The sequence below is a fragment of the Falco naumanni genome, chromosome 1 (genome assembly GCF_017639655.2).
Source record: "Falco naumanni isolate bFalNau1 chromosome 1, bFalNau1.pat, whole genome shotgun sequence".
Taxonomy (NCBI): Eukaryota; Metazoa; Chordata; class Aves; order Falconiformes; family Falconidae; genus Falco; species Falco naumanni.
In genome coordinates, this window is record NC_054054.1 from 23,060,379 (window position 1) to 23,082,357 (window position 21,979).

The following is a 21,979-nucleotide window of genomic DNA, read 5'->3' on the forward strand; positions in this document are numbered from 1 at the left end:
CCAATACTAGCTACAGAAAGTCCTGCTTATCTAGCAACACCAACATCAAAAATACCAGTTAAATACAAAATAGGAAAAATAACTGTGCTTCTTGAGTAGATTAACCTGCTCGGTAAACTATGCAAATTAGAACAAAAACTGGTAGCTTAAAAATAGTTCAAAACGAAAGTTTTTCCAAAAAAAAACGTTCACAGGAAGTAGTGCCCCAACTTCATTTCAGAAAAGAGTAAACAAAAGAGATAAGATTAATAAATCCTCCAGAGATGTGATTGTTGCACACCTTGAGGACTTCCTAATGAACCTGAAGACCTACAACAGAGCATTTTTCTGGGCGAAAACCAACAGGCCTCAAACTGTGCCACTGCTGAAGGAAGATATTTCAAAGCAGTTGGAATTACTCAGCAGTAGCAATGGAAGATAATACTCAGAAAGCACGTATTTTACTATTGCGCTTTCTTGGAATGTCATTTTGTAATCCTGGACAGGGATCCCCCATGTAAGTTATGAGCACAAATTCAAGGCTGAACAGGGTCAGTGTCAAAAAACACAGGGAAAGGCTTAGTGATGACTCCAAGTTTGCAGAAATTTCAGCAGCTTGGAAGGTAAAGCATAGGTGTGGAGCTCCATTAGTTAGAAGGCACAGGGATGGAATCAGACTTGCCCTATTCATTATACTGCCAAAAACCTGAATCCCTAAGGTCATTTCTCAAGACCTTCTACACATCCATCTTAGCTACTTCTCCATTGCTGATTTAAACTTCAAAAATGAGAACTGGCAAAGTTAGACAAAAAAGTTTAAAATAAGCACACATCAATCAAGATTTCTACTCATCTCGGCAAGTTTTTCTGGTTTTCTGTCAGTACAAATAATACAGAAATATGGCTCTACATCGACACTCTTCCCCATGATACAGATTTTATATACTCTTCTGCTCTAATTGCTAGTGTTTATGCAGTCACCTATTAATTTTATTAGTTGATATTCTCAACACAAATGCAGAACATACATATCTTCTCACTCAATTTGTCTCTTCAAAAGCACTGCCTAGTTTTACATAAAAAGTCTTCCTCTGAAAATAATCAGAGGAAAAAATTCCAAGCCTGCTGCAGATATGTTATTTCCAGTGCATGTCTTGGTTATGAAGATTTGCCTTTGATTTGGACACTTGTTTCAAGAAAATTAACATACAACACAGAAATTATCATAGATAACACAAAGGATGAAATTAATTCTAACATTTTTTTAATTATTTTTTTTACTTCTTTGTTTCCAGTCAGAATATTAAAAGTTCTGTGTTACATGGATTGCAAAATGGGGACTGGTGTCTTTCACACACCACTACCATTTTCTGTCAGGTAAATTTTAGTACCATCTAAAGTGGCTTTTGCCCTGCAGCATAAAAATGGACAATGACTTTGTTAACATACTCTGGCTTCTTTGTTGATACACTGCGGATATAACTAAGTCATCTGCAGAGGTTCATTAAGTTTGCAACAGGTTATAGTGTTAACTAGGCTTTTTAAAACAAACTAGCAGGTCTTCCTATTCTGAAAAATGAAGTTTAAGTAATGCTTGAGTCAAACCACATGAAATTATTTGTTTCTTGCCAACAAAGCACAGAATTCTGTTCATGTTATTAAAATGCCTTATAATTTATCTCAGTAAGCCATGTAGCTGATATTATTAATATTCATGAAAAAAATTGCAGCAGAGATGCTTCTTTAAAAGCTAAAATGTCTCAGCCAGCTACCCCAGGCAGTGGGTGGCAGCCCCACAGATCCAGCATTTCCCATGCAGCTGCTCACAGAGATGCAGGAAAGAAACAGCTGTGGCAGAATCTGTAGGAGAGGGATTGAAAGGTCTGACGGCCCAGTGTGGGCAAGAGCCCTGCTTATTTGATGTGTTGCCAATATTCACGTTAAGGAATACAAACAAAACAACAAAGAAACCAGCCCTCCCTGCATACGCCTCTGCCTTGGCATGGCAGAGCTCCTCCTGGACTGGGCACGCACCAGCTGCCTCAGCTGAAGATGAGCATCTTCAGCTCCAACCAAGTTCAATAAAATCTGTGCAAATAGTAGTTCATGGCCAGTAATTAAATTCATTTGCAAGCTAGATTGCCTGCCAGGTTGTAAATTCACAGTAGATGTGATATGCAACCAAGTTACACACTGCACATGGCCAGCCATAGGAAAACAACTTCTTTAAAGGGCTATTTAATTAAAATTTCTTGAATGACTGAAATTATTTGATTTTCCATTAATACTTTGCTCAGATAATAAAATATTTATATTTTATATTTATATTTTGCTCAGATAAAAATATTTACTGCTCAGAATTGCAAGGTGGTTTGCTATTAAGAGTCACTGTCTTTTAGGCCTAATTGGTAGTGTTTGTGCAGTAACCTACTCCCGCTATTTTGTGCTTTTAAGACAACAATTGAGAAAATATAAGCACACACTTTCATAATAATGTGAAGGATGTTTTAAGCAGTGCTAAACTGTACAAGAGCACTAAGGCCAGGACTGACATACAACATCCATAGGACCTATGGGCCACTGTGCTCCACAGTTGGAGCAGATGAAAGCGTCCTCTCCAGACACCACCACAGTGAAAGCAAGGCATGGATATAAGAACTTGAGATAAGACAGAATATATACAAAAGTCTTCTGCTACAAAGTTATACTTTTAACATTAGAATTACAATGGTATATTATCAAGGGAGACATAGAGGCCTCAGATACAAAGTAAGGTGCAACATCCAGATTTATTCTTCAGCCCTGTTTCCATCCCACTACAAAGACACAGGGGATGACCTTGGTGCATCTCACGTCCTGTACACTGGAGAAAGGTGTCAGATGCAGAGGCCAGTAACAAGTACTTTACACTAGTACACACTCTTATAATGTCTTCTCCACATCACTTAAATTATTTTCCACCCCTTGAAAAATTAGGGTTCCATAGACTTATGTTCAGAGATGCTGAACATGACCTCAGCAGGAATCCGCATAAATCTCTAAAAGCCAAAATAATCTTAACAGCCACACAGGCAGAATGATAGAAAGTTGAGTAAGAACTGAATACCCTCCTCTGCACTGGGGATAGGACTTCCATTTAGACCAATGCATAAGACTGTTGACTTCTTTTGTTCATAATTATAAAACCTTCATACTCAAATATGAGTGTGTGGTCACAGCCTTTCAAATCACTGCTGTTCATATGTTTTCCAATTCACACTCAAACCAGTGCCCCTTAATGATTGTTCTCTATTCACCTTAACTAACCTCTTCAAAAGGCAAGTTAATATTGTTCCCCCTTGGAGTTGCACCTTCTCATGTGGTATTTTTCCACATTGCCAAGAAAGAAAGGTTTGAATTTTAAAGCTCACCAATGTCCATTCTGATCACATAGCAGCCCTTTTCTGCTTATTTTTCCCTTCAGCATTTAATGCTTTTATTTGTCATATGATGACAACACAATAAACATTTCTGTCTACAGCAAGCAATATTTCACCATATCTACTCCTGCTCCCAAGTTAAAATTACAGATAAAACTGCACACATGCACATCTGTTGAAATATGTGCATGCAAATTCATTGAGTCCACATGGTTGCCACTCATACAAAGCAGGAAATTTTTATAGAACTCCAGTGATGGCAACCATGTGCAACTGGGTACCTATGGGGGAAGCAAAAGAAACTTGTAATTCAAGGAGACTTGACTTTGAGGCATGTTGTTTTGAGACCTGGTTGTGACAGAACTTGAAAATTTTGCTCTGAATGTCTACCTTTGCACAACAACTCTTCTTAGCAGAACTAACTATCTTCTGTTAGTGAATTATTTACTAATTTCTGCAACAGAAATATTTTAAACTGCTCCCTTTTGGGTGCTCTATTTGCTCCGTTTTTCCTGTATTTCCCTAGCTTCTCTTGTTAAGTACTCTCAAAACCTGAATCTTAGATTCTTGCTGGTCACAGGGATTAGGAAATAGTTACACATGTGGGCATGATTTTGGCTCTATGGGACTCATGGAAATCTTTCCCTCTGTGAAAAGCATACAGTTTTGAAGAAGACTTACCTTGGGACTAATTCAGTGAAGCTGATCAAACTGAACTGGTTTGAATTTGGCTTCCAAAGCTGTTACCAGTTTCTTGTATGATTCTGGTGCTAATTTATAACAAATTCAGCTCAGCACTGCTGTGTCCTACTTCAGCAAAGCATTTAGATCGGTGTGTAACCCTGCTGTTTTCAAGCTGAAACTAAGACTCAACATTTTGCTAAGCCACAACCCCAGGCTCCATCACTGAATTCTTCACCTTGGAAATGAAAACACTGCTTCCTTCCTGACACCCTCTGGAAGGCTTGAAACATGGTTTGGACATTTATGTGGAAGTACAGAGCACATATTTTACAACAGTGGTTTTAAATGCCACAAGATCCTAAAGTAGGTGAGCTGCAGAAATCTGTTGAACTGCATCACCTGCAGGAACACACACACACACACTGTCCCCACAAAACACATATTTTAGGAAAGCTGTTAATTATTTCTCAACATTTCTTGGTCTTCCTTATTTGTAACTTTCATTATAGTTATCCAAATTCAATCCCTCTACTGCTTGTCTGCAAGTAACAACGAAAATCAGCATTGTTCACACTTCACTACGAAAGCCACTACCAAAGAACAGTTTATCTCCAAGGTACACTTTAAAAACAGCACTACTCATGCTAGAATGGCATAGCAAAATCACTTAACTATCATTTTACCAAAGGGAATTAAAAGATAGCAGCCTGAGACTTAAGAAAAGTCTCAGTGACATAGTATTCTTTAAACTTGGTGCGATTAGCAGGTTATCCTTACTTAATATTCTCAGCATCTTTAACACCACATTTCTAAGGTAACATACATAAATGCATGTTGATTGAGCTACCAGGGAATATTTAAATAAATGTAGCTAAATTGATACAAGCCCTGAAAAGTCTTAGGGTTTTTAAATATGAAGTACTTTTTCTTAATGTAAACCATGAGAATTAAATATGTCTAGGGTTTCAAATAAATACACAAGTGCAAACACAGAGTAAACAGTAAGAAGCTGAAAAGTCATGCCTAAGCTACTCTGAACAATAACATCTTGCCAGCTGTAATACAGAAACACAGAAAACTAGTAAGCCAAGAGAGAATTAGTTACTTTTCAAACCATCTACTCATTAAATACTAAAAGAAATAAAATATTATGCTGTGTTGTAGCCTTCCTCTTTTTAAAGCAGCAGCCCAAATTAAGTCAAATGCTATTTGCCCTGTTTGGCATATCATCAAATAAAGCCCCACCTGACTTAATGAAGCACTATTGAAATTATATCACTCATTGTGAAGGAGCTGAAACTCTAGACCTGCCCCAGACACAGCCACCTCTTCTAAACAGGAGGAGAAAGAGATTTTGAAAAATAGCAAGCAGTCGTGTTCTGAATACTGTGAGTCCAAAGAACAAGTTGAAATGTAATACCAAATGTAGAAAAACATGCACCTGAATCAAAACAGATTATATGATCCCCCTTTTCTGAGATTTTCTGGAGGTGGCCTGGCCTTGGCAGGCACATAGAACAGAGAAATATGCACCAGCAGCTCAACAGCCACGAGTGCTACGTAGCAGGGATGTAGTTTTAGGACTCTACCCAAATGAACTTGGCTTCATTTAATTTTTCTATTCACCCCAGTTTTTCCTTCCTGCATATCAAAACCCAAAATAAAGTACTCAATAGAAAGAAAGAGAGTCTACATAATTTTAAAGACATTCTAAAAGACAGACTTTCTACAAGTATGTTGATTTTCCACTTTTTAGGCCTACAAAAATTGGATTTTGCAAATCTATGACAGAAATACAAGTACTGTGTTGAAGCACATCTGAACAGACTTTTTGTAAAGAGAAGCAGGACTCTGTTAAGGACCGATTTTGCCTAGAAAATGACCAGTGCAGTAGGAATGTATTTCAAATGCTACTAGTATACCTCAACACAAAAAAAACCCTGAAGGAAAAATCATAGGCAACTTTGATCTTTGGAGTTAGGGGGAGGTGGGGGGAAATCTCTTGGTGAAGTATTTCTGATAGGCTGAGGAAAACAAAACAACAAGACTGGCAAGCATATCCTGTCAAGCAAAAGTAGGAAAGGAGGACGACCTCAACTGTATTGGGTTATGGCATGGATCAAGGCCTTTATCTCAAGTGGTTGACCTACAAAGATATTTCCTTTTGATGCTATCCAGACTCAACAGACATGAATGAATTACGTTTCCTGATAAATCTGAAAATAAATAAAGCGCTCTACTGCCTATGACGGCTGCACACAGCCAGAACAAAAAGAACAATAGGTCTTTTAGTGTTCTAATCTTTTTGTTCCCAGATTTCTGACTTCACACACACAGGGTGCCTTTGGTCCTCAGATCCAACCTCCTGACACAGCAAGCAACACATCATCCACTCCTAGCCATAGATTTCTTTAACTCCATGCTAAAATAGAGAACTTACTTGCCCCTACACTCTTAGCAGAGTGTGTCTCCAAACACTTATTACTCAAACAGTTAAAACCAGCGTAACTTCAGGCGTAAATTTAATCACAGAAAATTTATATCAATTTTCTGTTTGTGCCAACATTTTCATCTCTTACAAGACAAACTCCTTTTCCCAAGCCTCCTCATTGGCCTTTTCTGCCCTGTTCCAATCTGAGATCATCTTTGTAAAGTCCGGGGTATCAAATTTTGCATGTCATTACAAATGAGATGTCAGCAGTGTTTTGTGCAACAACACTGACATTCACCACCTCTACTGAAAAGACTATGCTTGATATTATCATATAATTGATTTTTTTATGGCTATATCAAATCTGTGTCTTATCATTATCCTGCCATCAACTACATTAAGGTCCTCCTTATAGGTCCTACCTGGTATTTTGTACTAGTACCTCTTCTATAACATTTCTTGAGCACTATTCATTCTTACCATGTTCCACCCTTCTCAGTCCTGCAGATTTCATCAGGAAGTTCCTATTTCTATCATCAAAATGAAATTATTTCCAAAAACCAAACTCTGAGGACATCAGTCTTCTGGCTCAGCCTTATCTGTCAGATTCCCTTCAAATGCAACTCACGAGCATCTCTGCTTCAGCCAAGTCCTTACTGCCAAGATGGCAAGTGAGTTCTACCCAGTCTCAGCAAAAATGTTAAGACTAAACATGAAAGCATAGATGGTTTAGTTCTTTACCTGAATATGCAGCCAAAGGGCTTACAGACAGAGCTGGATGGGAATTGCCCCATCAAAGGTGGCCCACTTATATTGATTTCTACCCAAACAATGGCAAGTCTTGCTCTTTGCCTTCCTGTCTCCTATGATGGTTGCTCAGCCCAGGTGCCTACAGTTCATGCCTTCAGGCTACTCTCATTTGGCTGTTTGGAGTCCTGACAATTTTTATTTCCAAACCTGGAGGTCAACCCAGACAGTTCCTGCTTGTTCGCAGTCACTAACTGCCAGAAGGAAACAAGAGCTTTGAGTTCCCAGATCAAAAGTCTTCTGAAAACTAACTACACAACTTTTTTTTTTATTATTTCTTCTTTATATTCTAAAACAAAATGAGGTATTTTTAAAATATATAATTGTAATAGAACATAAATTCTGATAATTAGTGAGAATGGTACTCATAGGCTATCCCTGTGACAGCTCAGCACTGAATGAGAGGTGGTCTCATCTGTCACAGTCTGCAACTTTTTTCTGTCCCTTCTGCACTAACTGTTTAGGATAATAAAAGATGTTTCTTCAAGCTATTTGTAGCTGGAGGCCCTGTCCTAGCAGCTGAGAGTGCTCTGCAGTTTGCCCTGCATAAAAGATTAACTCTGAAGCCTTGAAGAGGTGAGAGAAACCACACATACATTTTTAATACCCTATTTGCTCACGTCCCTGAAACCCAAGAACTCTTTCATTCCCTACTGGAAACTCACTGCTTTCTATGAACAGTTGATATACATGCCAAGAGGAATATGGGCAATTAAGCCCTTACGCCAAAATATGTTTGAAAACCAATCCACAACTTGGTATCCTGAGCAAATATTAGATTGATCCCCGACTTTAGACACCAAGTAAAAATTGAAATAGCAAAAGCTATCACCCTCTTCTGTCTCCTTGGCAATTCCTCCTTGTTAATACAACTATTGCAAAATGGAAAGCACCTACATCTGATTTTAAGAGGAAATCTTTAACATTACACCATTACCAGAGACATATCCATTATACAAACCAAATGACTTAGTGCTGCTCATAGGTTTACTCTTGTTTCTGTACATATCAAGATCACTAATGAACAATTAAGCGTAATGTCTAAACATTACATCTATGTTTCTTAGAATGAATGCTGAACCCTTCGCAAGTACTGTGCTTTATATGAATGACAAAATGTCGTGATCTCTATAAAAATGTATACGTCAACACATGGCATCAAATATGCAAAGTGAGCAGAGATCTCACATTTATAAAGGTCGTCTTATAAAGACTGGGGATGAGGTGGGGGAAGGAAACGTCTTCTACAAAAGACTGAAAAGGTGAGCGGGGAAGCCGTGGCTGTGTGGAGGAGCTGCTGCTCATTAATCTTGGCAGCACGGCTGCTGACGCCCAGACCGCTACCACCTGCTGTTATGCCTGCCCTCAGGAAGCCCAGCACCTGCACAGGGGTAACAATATGACTGGCATAAGGACAAAAGCTTGAATAAATTCTGAACTAAATACTTGGCTAGCAGCCAAGTCAAGCAAGACAGAGATTTTAGGCATATTCTTTAAAAACATCAAGAGAAGAGATGAAGGAAAGGAGGCGATAAATCATATTTTTAAAATCACACCTACAGAACAGAGAGGTGTTGACAAAAAGCCCATATTTGTTAGAAACAAGACGCAATTCTCTTCCAGGCGTTGACCCTTTTTGGGTTTCAAGTTTTTTTCTTAAAAACCTTCCCATAACTTTTTCTTCTGTGGGTCTGCATTTTATTTCACTGAAATTATATTACATGCCAGCAATCCAATTCTGAAACCTCAGCGGTGAGTAAATTTCCAGAGGCTACAGAAACATTTCTTCATTTAGAACAGCTGAAGAAATATTTCTTTATTCGAGCAGACACATACATTGAAGACATTTAACAACCCAAGAAAAATATTCACTGAGCACTACATGGAGTGACATGTTGCATGGCTGGAGTGGACAAAGATCTTCAGCAATCACTTGAACCTAGCCTGCAGCCAAACCTAAAGATTATGTCAACTTTAACAGATGCTGAATGAGAATAATGTAAAGAAAGGAGGCTTCTTTTACCTCTGTTCTGAAACATTTTGTAAGGCAAAATTTCATTAAAATGGAATTTTAGAATTTGGTCCACCAAGATCTGTGTAACAAAACAAACATTTATAGTTGTATTCATGAGACCAACAAAGAAACAATGTTTTTAAAAGAAATTTGAAAGAGGGAAGGAATCACACTTTGACATTTCCTGCTAAGGTCTCAAGAGTTTTTTTGAAACACACTGAAACATACGCTCTCTCTGCTGCTCTGACAACAAAGACTGCAGCATGAGTTTTGGCATACAAACAAAATTCGTAAATGGCAGCATCCTCTCCAGAATAAGTATTTACTCATTTGTAACTAAAGTTACTGGTACAGCAATTCATCTGCCTGAGAGTGTTTTTAATTCCTTACAATCACACTGGGTACCGCTGCTCCTGAATAATCCCTGCCACAATTTGTAAGGGTTTTCCATACCTGGAATATTCTTTGTAGTTCTTCTGCATCAGAACCTCACTCTGCAAAGGCAGCCCCTGGGTCCCCTCCTCACCTAATTAGCTCACCTAATGCTAGCAACTGCCTTCACACAGCATTGCCCTTCCCACTACTCTCAACCACAGCCAACATCAGATTGAAATTCCGAACATGGATCACAGGAAAACTTGTCAGAGCTACAATAAACCCTCAGCCTTATTCTCCATTAGCACAAGCATCCAATCACATCATCCATATCCCTTGACATTACTCCTGTAATGACAAAAGCTCGTTGTCTTTCTTAAAATGAAATGTTTGTCTTAAGTGAAGCTGTTGCAAAAGCTTCTCACAATTAACATGCCCTCCCTGTTGTCCTTGGAGCACTAGAGTTACGTACCACATTTTAGATTATCCTTGAGACCACAATATCTGTACACCAAAAACTCTGATGAAAGCTTTCAGCAATGCAGAACCGCATAACAATTTTGCTGAAGTCACCTTCTGACTGTGTGAAACAGACTCCCAGTCAACACTAAATCTTTCATAGGTCTGACATAACAGGGCAGCATCAGAATTTTCAAATATAGGTGGAATAAGTAGGCAACTCAGTCTGTGTTTTGGAAATAATCATACAGCCTGATTTTCCTAAAATTCATCCTTATTTCCAGCAACACTGGGAAGCTTATAGGAAATTTGTGAAGCAGAACATTGCAGGTTACAACCTGGGAATAACAGGGGAACCTGATAAAGACTTTTAACTAAGTTTAGTTTACCACTCATACTCATTTTGTTACAAATTTCATTCACTTGCAGTCTTACACTCCAGTCTCCACGAGCACCAAGGTGGGTGTGCATGAGCAGTCAGGACAGCATCACCCGCAACACAGAGAACAAGGGGGGGCAGCCACTGATTTCTTACCACCTCTGCAGTTGTTTATTGCTGGCAGTAAACAAGTTTAGGAGAGATCTTTTAAACCCATTAGACATCAAACAGTTGTCACAGAGTGGTAAGAATCTTGATTACTTTACCTTCCATAAATCTAAGTCAAAGCACTGCTGCTTGTAGTCTGTTTTCCGTTTTTGCTGTCTAAAATACAAGTCTGTTGTTCTGGTGGGCTAACAGGAAAAGAAGAGCAGGCATGACCTGCAGCAACTCTTTTGCTATCCTCCAGTGGATGGATGCAGGGTTTTCAGAGGCCAAGTGATCTCTGTTGCAGTGGGCTTTTCATAGCACAGTCCTTCTGGCATAGATTTAAACAGCACGTTTTTCCATCTTGCTGCATTACCAACAAAGGCTACTCTTTGCACCTTTATTTTCTTGTCCCAGTTGTTTCTGGTGTTTACTGCCACATTCCTGTATGTTTCCATTGACATTTCATTCATGCTAATCTTAATGTTATCACATCATGCTAATCTTAATTGTTGTTAGGTGTTTATACAGATTTTCCTTACTGCTGGAGAAACTAATTCACATATTGAGGTCCACATATTGACCTCAGTGCCAAGAATTAAGACAATGATACTACACATAGACAATAAAAGAACTGAATTTCCAGCAAAATATTGGCTCATCTAGTCAATGTGCTTGCTTGTACCTAATTCCATCTTTCTTCACACTGATCATTAACCAGAGCTCCAGCAACCTTCAGTAACATTCTACTACTGCTGTATCTTACAAGTTTAACAATGCCTTCAAAAAGGAGCAAGATGCTTCAGTGCCACATATGACAGAACACTGAGGTACGTTTCACTATGGACTAAAGCAGAAGAGATATATCCCTGAATCCTAACAATGGCATAAAGTGAAATACAAAAGAATTGACACTAGGCAGTCAGAAGTGAGAGCTGCTGTTTGATGTATTGTTCTTAAAAAAAAAAAAAAAGTGAAAATAATCAGCTCTCCGCAGAAGAAGCTGTTATAATGCAACAGTGAGAGCTGCTGATTGATGTATTGTTCTTAAAAATAAGTAAAAAAATTTAAAAAATCAGTGAATATAATCAGCTCTCTGCAGAACAAATTGTTTTAATGCCATCTGGAATAAATAATCCACCCAGACATTTCACTACCTCACGATGGACTTATTCAATCCTTGCTACTGAGGTACAGGTAGGTAATAGCTGAGCACTGCTTTTCTACTTTAAAGGTGAATTGAAGTGCTTCAGTATGAAAAGTATCTGTATGTTCCTACAGGTATCTGTTTGCTGAATTTTATGGCACAAGGTGGGAAATGGACTGGGTGTTATATGTTTCCTACAAACATCAATATATACTGATGGTAGTCATTAGTATTGCAATACAACCATCCAGATAATTTCACTAGGTAACAAGGAAAATTTTTCCAAAGAAGGATTAAAGCCTTGGCCCCAGAATGTATCAATCCAAGCTCTAATTATATTGAGAATTAGCCCTGGTTCAGCTATTAATGTAGCTACATGCCATAAACATCAGGGGTAAACAAGGAAATATTCAGCTCATCCCTGATGGGCTGAATCTCAAAGCCATGAAAAGGCAGTCAGTTACTGAAGGCAGTAAAATTACTTAAGTGAAATCCTTCCATTAACTCCAGCAAGCTTTGACTCAGGCTTTAAAAATGAGTTGTCTGAAAGCAGCTAAGATAAAGGTCTGCTTTCCAGGGCGCATCTCAAGATATTAATGTTAGAACCAGCCTGAATGAGCCCCTGAATATGTCATGTAACCTCTGAGAAAAGACCCTGGGCTCAGAAGGTCTTCAGATGAAAGGGACAGGGCACAGAAAGCAAATAGAAGAGGTGGGGTTTTAAAAAGTAGGGGTGTGGGAAACAGAAGCCCCCGAAGCTGGTCCATAGCAGTGGAAGAGAGGCAGGAGAACGGGATTGCTGGATTCCTGGCCTTGCTCTGGCAGTAGCGCCTGAGGCTGCCCCAGGCAAACCACTGCAAAACAATGACTACAGCACAAAGCAGCAATACCAATTTTATTCTATAAAGCATACTAGCCACAATGATGAAAAATGCTATTTGTGAAAATTACTGTATATTAATATCCCCATTATGTGAATGGCAGCCCAATCTCTGTTGGTTGAACCATACATTATAGTAATGTAAATCACACTCATTTCATTCGTATTGCTACAAATCACATTTTAGACAGAAAAAAGCACCAAATAATTATGTGCTTTTCATACTGTTCCAAATAAAGGTTTTTAATAAGTACACAATAGTGAAAAAGACCCAGAATTTTCTCTCTGATGATCTAGTCAAGCACTGAAACTGTCACAAAAGAAACAGCTCCACCTTCTCTCCCATTCTGCTGTATAAACTGCTGTATAAATAGGGGCCAGACGGTATTATTTCTGTTCAGAGGTAGCAACTGGTTTATAACAATAATTTCTAGGAAAGGCATGTTGTACATCAGTATCCTAATTGCTGTCAACTATATTTCAAATGGGCCACACTCCTAAGCTTGCACTGCAAAGGAACAATCTTGCATTTTAAAGTCTACATTAGTGCATAATGAGTTTATGGCAGCTGTTTTACAATTGAAAGCCATCGCCTGCTGCTACTGTCGGTGATGTAGCTGTGAAAAAAAGCAGTTAGGCTGAGGACCAGGGGGGAGAGAGGCGTGTACAAATACATGGTGTTAAATATAATTAGCCATAAGTCTCCACACACTTCTACCTCCAAACACAATCACACTGACTGCAGGCTCTGCAAGTGCCACGGCTTCCTTGGAAAACACCTTCTGCACCATTAGAAGTAGCTAATTAAAAATAAACGCAACAACAAAAGCTGTGCTCATCTTTCAGGCAGGGAGCACAAGGTACAGGGGGAGAATACTGACACCTTTCCTCCCCAGCTCTGAAGTGCACCAAAGGAAATGTGTAATAACTCTATGCTTCATCGGTTTAACTTGCATTTCACACAAAATAACACACTATCAGTAGTTCCAGTGGCTGAGTGGGAGGCCATGATCTCTAACCTGAGCAGTAAGTCTTTGGCAGGGCAGTGACCTTTAGACAAGGCACAGAACACATTTCCCGTCTTTCTCTTTTCACTTGTTTTTGCAGATACTGTAGTCATCACTCTCTTTTCAACGTGAGTAAAGCAGTTAAAGCATAAATGGAAATGCCAGCTCATAAAGCGTCTTTCTTCAGTGTTTCAAAGCTAATGAGCATGAATCATAGATTGATTGGAAAAATCTGTGCCTATTCCAGCGCTTCTGTTTTCTGATATTCAACACGCTCTGCTCTGTTGCATAGGTACACAGCAACAAGAGCCCTGATCCTCAGCTGATGAAAGCTGGCAGAGCTGCTGCTGGCTGTAACAAACCAACACTGACATCCAGCAGAGACTATGGCCCACTGTGTTCTGTTGCCATGCACAGAAAAAAACATATACAAACAGGCTGAGATGTGGCGTAACAACACAAACCCAAATGCGTACATAACACAACCCATAGCTCGCTTCTCCTGATGTTTATGCCTATTCATTCATTTTTTGATTGGATCACAGCAACGCATCTACCAGGAGAGTCAGATGAGGTTTCTAATGGTTTGCATGATGAATAACTGCCACTGTTTCTTGATATTTATATGTTGACATCTGGTCTCTGATACAGAAAGCTGCCAGATGTATTAGATATTTAAAATGGTTTAAAAAAGGAACTAGCAGAGTCTTTTAGTTGCAGGAAAGCAGCACAATTTTTAATACAGTAAGAAACAAGCTAGGTTCAGAATCACATCTTCTACAGAAGGGCATAAATTGCTTATAAACTTCATCAGTTCACTGTTCATTTACGTATTTCAAAACTATCACTGGTGTTCTTCACTGCCTCAACTACATCGACATATACTCCAAACTCTGCCTTATAAAGAAAGCCCAGTAGTGGAACAAATAGCAGATTTAATTACCAAAAAGCTAAATTGTTGCAGGTATCTGTGCATTCCTGGTGCCAATTTAAATCCATACATTCTGTTTGCTCAGATCCCATATATATATAAATGCATGCCATCCAAGAATGGATGAAACTAACAAAAGCAGCCAGTTGCTTCTGAAATACTTCGCCTGTGGCGGAAACCTATACGCTGTTTAAGCTAGAAAATCATTTTAAAAGGCAATTACTGCCATTTACTCTATCATTTCCTTAGGAGCCGAGACTGTTCTCCAGAGAGCACTTCATTCATGGACGAAATTTCTGTGTGTGTGTGTGAGCTCAACTGAGAGAAAATACTAGCAGGCTACGAATTGTTTACCTGCATGTAACCCAACTGTAGGCTAGCTGGAAGCAGCCACAGAAAAGGTGAGATCATATGGGTAGGCATTTACCTTCACTCCCTACATTGCTGTGTGCTCCAGGAACATTGCCGTTTCAAGAAGGGTTGGGAAAGACTAATCAATGCCCACACATTTGACCTGCAATGCCTGTAAGGATGTGTTGCCTTTTTGTTTAAAAGGCAAAGTTGTAATGCTACATTTCCATCCTCCAAAATCACACTTACAAGAGAAAGACTAATTTGAAAAATTAATTACATGTATTTTCAGCTACAAATTGTTTACAAAAAAGTGATCTGAAGCACTTCACTGCCTCTCATGCAATTTTAGAAATTACTCAGAGGGAACCTTGAGCACTAGCCCATCTCCATCTGCTTTCTAAAAAAATTTTTTCCTCCTGTATTTGGTGCCAGAGCACAATGAAATCAAGTAGTAATAAATGAGAAAATGCAAAATTATTTAGATCACACTGAACAAATAACAGTACAGCAAGTTTCTACTGAAAATGAAGTATGGAAATAATTATTCCTACTCAGTGTAAGAACAGTAATAGTAAGTTCAAACTTTCAGCTCAGCAATTTCTGTCACCGAGAAAAAAAGCAACCCACTTAATCAGCTAGGAAAGATTTTGCAATAATTAATTCCTGCAAATAAATGAGGATGTAAGAGCCCCTAGCCATCTTATTATTTTCTTGGCCTCCCTCTGTTCCTTGCATTTCAGAGCTCCAGGGCTCCCACCGTCTAGCCTAAATATCTATGTGTTGCATATGTCAGCCTCCATTTGCAGAGTGGAAAAGATTTCCTAGGCAGAAATGCCATCTAAAGCAACACAGCATGCCCAGTGGAGGCAGGAACACAGAGCTGCAAAACCCATGGCGTCTCCGATAGGGATAGGCAGGTAAGAGAAGTAGAGAACATGAGAGGCGCTGATACACCCCCCAGACTGCTACTCCTGTCAGCTGAATAGCCAGGCCTCACGCACACATCTCACTAAATGGAGACTGCCTGAAGAGAGAAATGGTCCAGCTTTGGCTCCACAGGTAAAATTTTAAAAAGCAAACCAAACAAAAACAAAAGGAAAATCTACAGAAGACCAAACAGAACATTCACTACAGAGATATTTATAAGTATCAGGCCTCTCTCACCAACTTATCTTGTTGCTAAAACCCTTCTCCCAGATGCTCTTCCATCATATGCAGGTTGCAGCACAAGCTGCAGGAGGGGAGACAGAGAGAGTGCACGTGGCTGCCTCCAGCACGGACCCCAGTGTCCCCAGAGTGCCGGGACAAGCAGCTTTAAGCTGCTGCCTGAAAGCCCAGCTCAGCCTGTCACTGCTGGCCTGCAGGAACGCGTGATGAGGCTGTGAGATGTGCGAATGCGATACAGTATGTGCAATACTTGACAGCCCCAGGCGTCCTGCAGGGAGAAAGGGAAGCTGGCTAGAGAAAAAGGGACTCGCTTCTCTGACTCAATTGATGTTTGCCAAACATTGGTGAAAATGAGCAAGAGCTGAGAATGATAAATCAGGAGCCCAGAACACGTGGCAGGCGGATGCAGGCTCAACACATCGCACGGTTCTGTATAAAATTCACCACTCTTATCCAGATTATTTCCTCCTTGTTATCCTCACATTGTTTAATATGTGAAATGTAGCACTTGCACAAATCTGCTAATAATGTAAAATAACTCCATCCCTTTGCAGATTCCTATTACTCTATAAAATAACACATTCTGAAAAGCACTACATATATTAACTTTAAAGCCCACAATGAATAAATGCAATCTTATAAGTAGTTGTGTCAATTCTAAGACTTGTTCATTACTTATTCCATCAATACAACAGAGCACAATAATGATTGAAGCGATCCTGTTACACTAGAACATAAAGACCTTGAAAAGCCAGGTTCAGTCATGTGGCTAATACCACATGTTCTCTCCATCTTACACACTTTACAATGCTAGAAACACAACCACAGCGACAACACAAAATGCAATAATCTAGATGTTCAGCTATGTTGCCCATTATTATTTTCCCTGTCTCATTGCTGTAAATAAATGGAAATTATTTCTCTAGAGTGTCAACCACCATGGGGCTGCCATGAGAGAAGCACAGGACATTGTGCTGATGCAATCATCAAAAGTGATGGTTGCTTTGTGGCAACTAGTAGCATAGAGGTAAGGCGCTTCATCTCATAATGGAATAAACACACATCATTTTTGTCACCATCACGCATAGCAACTAAAGCTAGAGACAACAGGTAAGGAAAGAGAGAATAAAAAATACATCAAAGCCATTTCTAGCTATGGTGTTAGTTTTATACCTGACACAAAACATGCTGGAAGCCATGTGATTGGAAGAAAAGGCAAAGGGAACAAGCAAAACCTGATCTCAATAATGCAAGAATATCAATGGAGTTGCATCAGATTTACAATGGTGCAAGCCTTGTTGAAACATAGTGCAGGCCTTTAGAAATGTGTCTCATTTTATCTTTAGAAGTGTCTTGACAAATCTGTGTCTTACCTCTATGACCTAAAATGAGTTTGTCTTCTCCATCCATTCTCTTCTTTCCAGAGCAAATGCTAGTACCATTTCTCTGCTTCCTTATTTTCATGTAAATTGGACTAACTCAGCTAAAATCAAAACAGTTCCAGTCCTCTAAAACCGGTTCGTCTGAAAGAAGAGTAAAATCTTCCAGACTTACAGAAGCTAAGTTACGAGTAAAATTAACAATATTGAACACTGATGAATTGGATTAACTTATAACTACTGCTTCTGCTTTGCGATGAAGTCTTTTAGATAGCCTAGTCCTGAATGAAAAAAACAAACCTCTGTTTTTCGTCATTAGCTCTTTCTGCCTATTCAATTTACTGAGTATCATCTGAAGGAAAATATTTCTTCTAAAGCTAGAGGATATGATCTCTCTCAGAAGAGGACGCATACTCTGGTTTCATATCAGTTGGCTCTTCAGTGTTGCCACAGCTATTTGTCTGTCACCAGTAATAATGGCATAGTGAGGGAAATAGTAACTAGAGAAGGCTAAGTGGGACTTCACAAGTGTGAAATGAGGGCACTTTAGAGGAAATGCCACCCGGCAGATGGGAACTGCCGTCATACAAACCCCCATACTGATTTTAAGGAGAGATGGACACTGGTTCAAATTTTTCTTCCAATGGCATTCAAATTTCCACTAAAATTAGTAGCTGGAAGAGTAAAATAAGCAAGTAAACAAACATTTTAAAATACTTAAGTAGCCATATTTACCACCAATTGAACTGTTGTGTAATATTATTGCGCCACTGTAAACGACATAGTTGAAAATACAGGAACATGGAAGCGGAGGGACAGTTGAATCCAGTCCAGCGATACATTAAAGAAATCACATCTCATTGATAATTAATCAAGTTTCTCTTGAAGGCTCTTTACCTGATTAAACCTATTAGAAGGTTGCTGAAGAGCCTCACTTCCTTTTGCCCTCAGATAGCCTTTTGCTTTAGCCTACCAAAGCAAAGCTCTTGTAGTTTTTGCCTAAGACAGGCTCTCTCTTCTTAGCACATTTGGACTCTTGTTCTTAAACGCAGGTATTGCTTGTATTCCGGAATGGGTCTCAATTACCTTATGCATGGAATGAATAGTCTTAAGTAACCAAAATTAATTAAAAGCATTAGCTTGCACACTGTAATCATTTCATTAGCAAGTATAGAGCTTCCACTGGAAATACCTCACCTAATACATCCAACTTACTTTTTTTCCATAGATACATTTAAAATAGGAGATAATGCTTAGGGTTAGGAAAAGAAGTATTATTTCTCTTCCTTTAAATCAGCATTACAACTTCCCCAAAGCCTTTTATAGTACAAGCTTGACTCCAAGCTTTTAATTTCCCTTAAAGAATACAAGTGACAAGGCTGGAAACCTACAATAAGCTAAAATGGATTGGTTTTCATTGATCCATCAATGGCATGTTCTTTATGATCAGTGGAGTAAGAACCTGTGGTTTCTGGAAAACTCTTTCCCATCAGTTTTTAGTTCTAGGTATATGAATACACTTCATTTTCTACATGATGACTGATAGTAGTTGGTTTAAATCTGAAACGCTCTATAACAAAAAAAAAAATCCTTGAGAGGAATTATAAGCATTTGGTACTTGGACACTTCACAATATACTTGGCAAAATGCTGAAGGAGGCCTCAAAAAAATGAAGTACCATAAATTCGTATTCACTTGCGATGCTGTTCCTTTAACACAAGTGGTATGTTGGCTACCAAGATGAGAGGACCAACACACGTTACTTTCCTTGGGTTTCTATGCAGTTACACCAGCAACAGAATGAGGCCATTCTGTTCACTTCTGCCTCCAGCAGAACGCATCCTATGCTCTCTGACACTAGAACTGTATGAACATAGAAATTTAGCATGATTTTTCCAAGAACACAAATTTCATCACACCCCAGTTACATGGAGGTGAAATACCACAGGAAATCCAGATGTAACCCTACCACTGGAGTCACAAACCTAATAAGGCAGCCCACTAACTCATCAGCATGCACAAAGTCAAACATCACCACAAGCATTAAATTTAGTATTAGGTGGACAGTAATTTTCTCCATTTTACAAAAGTTTTGGGTTTTGACATCCTGTATTAGGATGAAACTGAAGCCCTTTCATTTTGAAGTGCATGTGCATTTAAAAACAAAAACCTGGGGTACTGCTGAAAATTAGAGAAAAACCTACATTGCTTCATAGCTAGGATACCCTCCTGGAATATAGACTATCCAGCTGAATGCTGTATCCGAGATGCGTTTCTCTCTGTCTCTCCCAATAAATACATAGATCAAACTCATCTGCCTCAATTAATATTTAATTATCCACATAAAAGGGATCAACTTCCACAGAACAGATAGAGGGCATGTTGGATGGCGCAATGCAGCTTCGTTCAGCAAAAGTAGTTCAGGACCTGAAAAGAGGCTATATTACTTTTGATTTTGGAGGTCTTGCACATGGCACTTCCATCTCTGTTCCCAAAATTGTGTCTACCTAGTCAAAACAGAGGAATTCATTCTGGAATTCTTGTACTCTTAGCTATTCACTGTGTCTCTTTCTTATAAAAAAAATTATCTATTTTTAGGTTTTAAGAAAATAATTCTTAGAAGTTAAAAACTAATATTAAAGCCTGGAGCTGTATTTGTTCGTGAAATCAAACTAAGGATAAAGCTTCATGAGAGCTAATCCAACACCAGACCTGAGGCACCAACATCTATTGCATCCAAACTGAGCAATTAAGAAATCTGTGGTTTACATTTGTCAATCAAAAACACCCAATTAGTATTTTCTAGTTGTAAAAAATAACTTGGAAAAGGTACCCAAACATTTAATAAGTTTTTGAAAAATGGAGGTACATCAGCTCTTGGAAGACTCCGAATACAGAGACTCAATGTAAGAGATGCTTTCTAAGCACTCATTTGGCAGCACTGGCACATACTTGTGTTTCAACCTTGAAAGGTTCTGGGCTACTTCAAAAACAATAGCAAAGCAAGAAACCATGTATACATGGATAAAAAAGAAATGGAAACACCCACTTTGACTCCATCTTCAAAACCTCTCCCCTAATACGATAATGTTCCCAGGTTATCTAGCAGCCAAATTAAAACCCTGGCTATGCACTTGATAATTTGATTTTTCCTTCTTCAAATGGCTTTACATACCCACACAAATAAACCTTTCAAATTCAGAAGCAAGATGAAGCAGATATTCCTTCTGCTGCTTGTCTGTGCTTAAATATAAGGCCAACATGCTATATAAAATCCCCCACTGTGTGGAGATCCAGGCAATATTCCAGGCACAATGGGGTGGGGTGAGGATGTTTTTGTTCAATTTCTTGCTTAGACTGGATTATCTCATGCCCTTATGGTTATATGTACAGAATCTTCCCTCTGCGATAAAGTGGGGCCTAATAGTGTCACCTATTGCAAAAGAGCTTCTCTTCACCAGGTCAAAACCCTTGCAAAAGTCCCTGAATAAGTGTCTGTTTGCAGCTCTATGAATTATTTCCATGTGTAGCGATTTGTCTTGCTCATACACCAACGTTGATTAAGATGCAAATTCTATGCAAAATAAGGGACCGAAGAATTCATCAGTCAATATACCCTGTTTGGATTAAATTCCACCTCATCCTGCAAGTAGTCCCACATATTTCAGTGGGTAACTCACATTACACCAATTAATCTTAAAAAAAAGGGGGGGGGGGGGGGGGGTGATAACTGTAAAGCAGTTTATGTCATAATTATGCAGAAGCACAGACATCTTTCCTCTTAAAGGGGAGAGAAAACCCAAACAAAAATACATAGTTGCCTACAATTAAAGCCATTTAAAAGAAATTCCTTCAAGCAGGGGGCTGAAGCAGCGGGTACACCATGCCTTGCAAATCAACCATTTATGACAGAGACTGGACACACAGAGAAAGTCCCCTGGAAACTGGGTGTGGCTGGACAAGTCACATTTTTACCCCATTATTTTTCATTAGCATCACTGAATTACCAGAGGTGGTACAAAAGCCGGCAACGGATTTCCCTAGGATTGTTCATAAGCCAATCTAAGAAACATTTCTGGAAAAGTAAACTAAAGATTTATAAACCTGCATCTGTATTGCTTACAGAAAAAGTGACAGAAGCACACAAGTCCACACCATCATGTGCAGGTTTTATATTTCTTCTGCCAAAACAAACTGCCCTCTTTCTTAAGGGGAGCACAGGGAAATCCGCAGCGAGAGGCACCGGCTGCCTAATGAAACCAACTTCCCCTGAACAAAACAGAAAGCTGTTTCCCCAGAGGAGAAAAGGAGAAAGGGGAAAAGAAAAAAGCAAGAGACAACCCTCTGATAACGTTGCGATAACTGAATTAGATGGTGAAGCAACGTCCAGAGCGGGAGATCCCCCTCGCTTGCGGAGTGC

The 21,979-nt window shown here is 39.1% G+C and overlaps 1 protein-coding gene across 18 annotated transcripts in view; it reads right to left on the reverse strand.

Annotated features, from left to right (window-relative positions):
• ANK2 (ankyrin 2) overlaps positions 1-21,979 on the reverse strand; it is a 355,697-nt gene that overhangs the window by 229,850 nt on the left and 103,868 nt on the right. The window lies entirely within an intron of this gene.